A 7316-nucleotide genomic window follows, 5' to 3' on the forward strand; every position below is an offset into this window, starting at 1 on the left:
AGTCTCAACTACATAGTGAGACCCTGTCTCAAAAAACCAAAACAAGGAGGTGAGTGCATGGCCAGGGTGAAAAAGACAAGAAACTCAGAATCAGAGCCTGGAGTCCAGGGCCAGGAGGACAGGATCTTCGGAACCGAGCTGATTTCCCGGAGAGGGGCAGCGTGCCTGCCTCAGAGGCAGATTGAAGCCGCTGCCCCACTCTGACAGAGGCTGCGATGACTTTTCTGTGGTAGGAGAAGTCCTTAGGATGCACGTGGCAAATATAAGTGGCCTTGCCCTGGCTCCCGGGAGTCACTCAGGCAGATGGGTGGAACCCAAGGAGAGGATCGGGAAGCTCAGCTGATGGTCACTCCGCCTGAAGTGAAGGGCTGTGAGGGGTGTCCACGTGGAGGTAGGCGTGACAGACGGCCGAGCTCTCTCTCTCTACTGGGGATCTGACGTTACCTCCATGTTCTTATGGCATCAGCAATGAGTGGGGTTAGAGGACGCCAGCTGGTGCCCACTGTCTTGCTGGCTTGGTGTGGGGAAAACCCCATACACATCTAGCATCCGAAATGATGTGTTGAGGCTGGGCGTGGTGGAGTGTACCTGTAATCCCAGCTCTCAGGAGGCTGAGGCAGGAGGTTAGCTGCCAGTTGGAGGCCAAAGTTTGAGGTTGCATAGTGAGTTCACGGCTGGTCTGGACTGCATAGTGAGACTCTGTCTCACAAAAACAAAAAAAGGAAAATTATCTGTGTTGATGTCTGGTGAGAGTTTCAGAGAAACAGTTGGTGTTTTTTTGTTTGTTCAATTTTTTCCTGTATAGATACATTCAACAGTTTGACGTTCTGTCTGTCTGTCTCTTTCTCTCACTCTGAGGATTGAACCCAGGGCCTCTTACATGCCATTACTGCACTACTGAGCTGTATCCCCAGTCCTCACTGAGCTTCTTTTCTATGTTTTGTTTTATTGAGACAGGGTCTTGCCATGTCATGCAGACTGGCCTTGAATTTGAGGCAATCCTCCTGCCTCAGCCTCCCAAGAGCTGGGCTTACGGACACGTGCCACCATACCCGCCCTCACTGAGGTTCTTAAATCTGGAATATTTTTGTCTTTCGCCAATTTTGAAGTTTTGTTTGTTTGTTTTGTTTGTTTGAGACAGGGTCTCACTATATAGTTGTGACTGACCTGGAACTCAATGTGTAGCTCAAGCTGGTCTCGAACCCACAGCAATCCTCCTGCCTCAGCCTCCTGAGTGCTGGGATTACAGGTGTGTGCCACCATGCCCAATTTTTGAAAATATTATTAAACTGCATCAATCTCTTGCCCCTTCCCTGGGACTCCAGTACACACATACACGCATGTAAACTTGCATTCCTTTGCTTTTTAAATGTTAGTTAAAACTCATTACTGAGAGTTAACCTGAGTTTGAAGTGGAGGTGAGGCCATTCCCAGCTGTAATAACTTAAGCACATTTCGACAAGTCCTGAATAACAGATACCGTGTCAGCGCTAATGAATGGGGAGAGCGTGAGGCTGAGGATTCGGCCCAGTGGAAGGAGCCCCAGGTTCCTGTCCCGCTGGGAACAGGGACTCACTGCACAGCCGTGGCTGTCAGAGTCAGGGTCCCCAGGTGAGAGCCACCCCCACCCTCTCTCCCCTTCTTCCCCAGCTCTGGACAAGAGCTGGTAGAATTAGGGAGGTTGGTGTTTTTTGTTTGGTTTGGTTTTGGTTTTGGTTTTTTGAGACAGGGTCTCACTGTGTAGTTGAGACTGACCTGGAACTCACGGTGTAGCCCAGGCTGGTCTCGAACTCACAGCGATCCTCCTGCCTCAGCCTCCCGAGTGCTGGGATGACAGGAGTGTGCCATCACTCCCGGCCTTGGTGGGTTTTTAATAGTCCAGTAATAGCCAACTCGAGTGACAAGATTCAGCTATGAGTCAACTCGTGCCTCCGTTTTCTGTTAAGCGCTGGATCCTGTGTACCGCGAGGGAGATAAGCGAAAGCCGGCTCTGCCGGGAGGCCAGGCAGTGGGTACTGAGTCCAGCCCCGCTGCTGCTGTTCACTCCCTCTGCTTGCTCCTTCCTTTCCTCTCCCCACTTCTCCCTCCTTAATAAAATCAGATGGGTAATAAATATCTGAGCCGGACGCTCATCCACGCAAGCTAAAGGGTGTTCGTGCTTGAGACTGAGAGGGAGCGAGGCAGCAGCCTGTAATTCTGGTGTTAAGTGCTTCCCGAATGTCCCCCTTAATTACAAATCACAGACACCTCCAGAACATAATAAACTTGATGACTCCAGAAGTACTTCCACAATGCAATAAACTTGATTAAATGCATCACAAATACCTTGCAACTCTACGCCCCAAGCCCTGTGTTTACATAAAACAGCATTTAATACACAAGCTATCCAAAACAGATGGTCCCTTTTTCCCTGCTCGTCCAGTTCTGGTTTTCTAAAACATTTTCATCTTAAAAATAAAGACATCTTTCCCTGATCCTTTCCAACATAGGGGCTTACACTGTGGGGGTGGGGAGGAAGAGTCATTAATAGAATGAAGAAGTTTAAAAAAATAGCTGTAATCCCAGCTATGCAGGAGGCTGAAGCAGGAGGGTGGCAAGTTTGAGGCCAGCCTGGGCAACTCAGTGAGACCCTGTCTCAGAAAACTAAGAGGCCGGGGATGGAGCTCTGTGGAGGGTTTGGTCCCTAGAATGGCACCTCAGCCCCAGCCCCCCAGCACACGCAGGCCGGGTTGTGCCATCCAGCCTTTCTGCACCCCCAGGCCCGGGCTCTGTCTCCTTACCTAGCCCCGGAAGCCAAAATGTGTGGGGCCTGAGGTGAGAGAGTCCTGAGGAGAAACAGAGGGTTTCGCCCAAGAAGCAGCCTCCAGCCCCTTCCTTTCTGCCCATCTTCCTGTTGGGCACATCAGTGGGCAGAGCTGCGCCCGACCCTTGCTCTCGGGGCCCTGTTGGGCTTGGTGTTTGCAGAGTCAGAGCTGCTCGGACAGGGGTTATGAAAAGGCTGAAACTGGCTGGCGGCGTTTCCATTTCATAGCAGCACCACAGAGGGGAAGGCGTCTTAGTCTCTCGGACCACAGAGCTGCACGGGAGGCTGGGTACTTGCTGTGCAACAGCACCGCTGTCCTGCGAGAGTTGAGGAGCCAAGGTTTGGAGCGGTCCAGGCGCCTGCGCAGGCTCCCATCTAGCGAAAGGCCGAGCCCCGGAGCCCATGCCACCGCCCTGCCCTGCAGGAGCCAGGGGTTCACCCTGGAGTTCAGTGCGCAAAGTGTCACGCTTTGGCCGCATCTACCCCCGCCTCTCCTCGGTGGAGGCAGAAAGAGAGGAGACGGGAGAGAGAGAGGCAGCCTCGGCACCACCATCCTAATCCCTACACCTGCTCTAGCGTCGGAGGCTCCTGCTGCGCTCCCGTGGGCCCCAGAACAGCGAAGGCTGGACGAAGGTTTCGCACCAACCAGCGCCAGCTCCACCCGCGAATCCAGCCAGCCCGCCGCGGAATCCTCCAGCCGCGGACTGAAAATTCTCGAAACAAACCGCGACTGTGCGCGGCCCTTGGGCCGGTGCAATGTGCTCCTCCTCATTATCCTGAACGGTCGGTGTAACAACTGTGCACGCGGACCTCACGTCGCACTGGGCTTTGTGCATAACCCGGAGGTGATTTCAGAGGGTGGCAGCTTCTCTACGCCTGTGTACCGAGGCCTTGAGCGGACTTGGATGGTTAGTCATATCCCTGGGGGTCCTGAATCGGCCCCCAAACACCAACGGACCACTCAGTGTAGGAGGCAAACTATTGTCTCGCACCGCTGAAATCAGCGTTTTGTGTGTCAAGCAGCCCAGACTATATGGAAGGATGCACCCGGCCACAACCCAGAGCCCCCAGTGTGTTACCACCTACTTCCTGTTCCGGCTCCTCATTGCCTCACAGCCACTGGATTCTGTCGGAGGTCCTGTGCTCCTTCCTCAGCTGGGAAGATTCCCGTATGGGATGAGGCGGTGTCAGGCGGTGGAACCACTGAGCTAAATCCCCGGCCCTGCTTTTTTGTTTTTGTTTTGAGACGGGGTCTCACTGTGTGGCTCAAACTGGCCTTGAACTTGAGATCCTCTTGCCTCAGCCTCCTTCGATTACAGACAGGCATCATTGCACCCAGCTTTTTTCCCGCCTTTTGAGACAGGAATGTGACAGGATTTCTCAACCTCTCAACGTTATTGCCGTTTTGGACTAGATAACCATTGATGTGGGGCTGATTGTGATTTGTGGGATCCTTAGCAGCTCCCCTGGCTTCTACTCCTTGGATGCCAGTGGTGCCCCTACCCCGGTCATGACAATCACACATCATTGCCCCATGACCTTTAGGGTGCAAATCGCCTCTTGAAAACCACGGCTCTTAGGGAATACATACAGGAGATGTGGTTAATAAAATCCCCAAATCTTAGCAGGCAGGGGTCTTCAAACTGTTCAGAGCATACGGTCTTACAGCCAGGTTTGAGCACACAGTCCGATATATGTGCACTTACTTATTCATATAAAATAGAAATGTCCTCTGCGGTGTTCTCTTATATGTTATAAAATATTCACAAAAGCGGACTTTTTGGCGGTAGATACTGAAGATTGCCCTGAGCTACTTGAAAGACAGGATACAAATCTAACGAAACAGGCTGATATGTGCTTTCCACAAACAGACGGGGCTCCTTCCTCCTGCTGGACTGTAAGAAGTGCAGTCCACAGGCTGGAAGACCAGGCTCACGGCCTGGCCTCAGCTCCTGGTGTTGCCTTTCACTAGTTCATGGATGGAAAACGACACAGCCCTCAAGGGGCCCACTGCAGCCAGACTGGGAACCCCGGAGTCTCAGCTTCCTCATCTCACAGTAAGCGTAGCATCAGTACCCGAAGTGACACCGCTCATTCCTGGCGGGCTACTTGCGACAGCAGTGGTGAGAGAGAGCCCTCCCACGTATCTGTATAAAACAAATACCCTTGGGTCTCCACTGATATAAATGATTGAATTAACAAAGGCTGAAAAAGAAATGAACCTCTTGTGCAGAAAATTCTAAATAGTTTATGTAGACACCCTGCTTTTACCCCGTTTTTTTTTTTTTTTTTTTGGTACTGGGGATCAAACTCAGGTCCTTGTTCTTGTGAGGCAGGCGGCAGGACCACTGAGCTAAACCCCCAGCTTACCCCACTCTTTAAGCACAAGTTCCCAGTACTGACTTCTTCCGAAGCGTACGTTATGGAAAAGGAGAAAAAGAGAAAGTTTATAGTGGGGAAACCTGCCGAGCACCACTTCATCCAGGGACCCAGTTTAGCATCCGCAGTGACTGTTGTGCTGGTAGCAGGTACCCTCTGCACGACGTGTTGAGAACTGCATTTACCTCGGTGGAATCTGTCACAGCAGAGGGAAAGCCTGAGGACACTGCACAGGTGTGTGGCCTGGATGTGCTCGCTCGGGCAGCACATATACTACACATAAAATGACTCCTGGGTGCATCAGTGGTTCCCGGGACGGAAGCTGAGGTGAGAGCCACGCACGGCTTAGGAAAGCATCACCCTGACTGCCACTCTGGCGCCACCAATTTTCCTGACCCTCTGTGAGGTCTCAGGCTGCTGTTCTTTGTCCAACAAGGCCTGTCACACAGGTTAGACATTCCAGGCTGGGGTCACAGCCAACGTTAGGAAATCAGGCTTTGGAAATAGACCCAAATTGGCGCCGTGTTAACTTTGGAAAGGTTCTTGGTGCCTCTTTTATCATTGTTCTAGTTCCTTTTCTCGTTGCGGAGACAAAATACCCAACATCCAAAGTAAAGGAGGAAATGTTTATTTTGGTTCGGTTTGTAGAGGATTCGGTCCGCAGTTGGCCGACTCCAAGGGAGGGCAGTGTGGCGGAGGGGTGTGGCAGGGAGAAACAGTCCAGGGTATGGAAGGCAGGAAGCAGTGCCTGTTGGAACAGCAGGAAGCTTCCCTTTCTATTCCATTCAGGCTACACCACACCCAGGGCAAGGCCTATTATACACACCCCGAACTATGCTAAACCGATTAGTGGATTAATCCAATACCACACTCCCTTAATCCCAGTACCACATACCCTAAATCAGCCACCTGTGAGCCCCTGAGGCTTTGGGGGGTGACACCTAGATGCAAGCCCTACAGCAGGAAGTGTCATTCTAGCCCTCATCCTGTTGTTCATGAAGAGCACATAAAATCGTGTAAGTAAAGTGCTTGGCCTAGTATTTAGCGCTTAGCTTTCAATAAATGATAGCCATTTATTATTTAACATCAGATGATTTATTATTGATATATTTTTTCTTGACAGAATTTAGTTTCAGAAAATTGTTCATCAGGTATAGAAAAACTGAAAAAGACAAAAGTCAGCATTGAGGTATCAGAGATAATCATTGCATGTAGAAGAATCCAAAGAGGTTTATTTTTTATTTTTTTTCAGTGCCCGGAATAAAACTCAGGACCTTGCATTCATCAGCAGGAAGGCGCACCACTGAGCTCTCTATTCCTGGCCCAACGTTAAAAAATAATAACAGCTTTACTGAGGATCATTTAGGTACTACAAAATTCACTTTTGGAAGTGTACACTTCGATGACTTTTAGTGAGTTTACATAGCTGGGCCATCGTCACCACAATCCACTTTCAGAACATTTCTGTCGCCCTCCCCCAAATTCCTCCAAGCCAGCTGGCATTCAGTCCCCACTCCCATCCTTAGCCCCAGGTAACTGCGCTTTCTGTCTCTGTCGATTTGGCTACTATAACTTAACATTTAACTACAAAAAAGTTTGTGCAACACAGATGTCAACTATGAACTAAGTAAACAGACTTTAGAATTATCACAAGTTAAAAGTTATTTAAAAGTAGGCTGAGCCTGGGCGTGGTGGCACAGAACTGTAATTCCAGCTCTGTAGGAGGCTGAGGCAGGATTGCAAGTTCGAGCCCAGCCTGGGCCACTTAAGGACTCCGCGCAATAAAAAACAAAGAGTTGGGGCGGGGATTTAGCTCAGTGGCGCCCTGCCTGCCCCACAAGCGTAAGGTCCTGAGTTCGATCCCCGGTGCCAAAAAAATGCCAAACCCAAAAAGAGCTGTGGATGTCGCTCTGCGTGAAGGCCCTGGGTCAGTTACCGGTATCAAGAAATAAAGGAAGGAAGGAGAGACGGAAAGAAAGAAAAGAAGAAGAGGAAAAGTCAAGCTTTCACGGGGCGGGGGGGACTGGGACAGGGTACGCGCCGCGGCTCGGCGGGTAAGGGGCGGCCCCGGAGCTAGACTTCGAGGCCACGCCCACCGCCTCTCCTTCCCCCCGCCCCGCTCGTCACGGTTTTC

Source organism: Fukomys damarensis, unplaced genomic scaffold, assembly GCF_012274545.1.
Source record: "Fukomys damarensis isolate Sample0158 unplaced genomic scaffold, DMR_v1.0_HiC HiC_scaffold_20, whole genome shotgun sequence".
NCBI classification, from domain to species: Eukaryota; Metazoa; Chordata; class Mammalia; order Rodentia; family Bathyergidae; genus Fukomys; species Fukomys damarensis.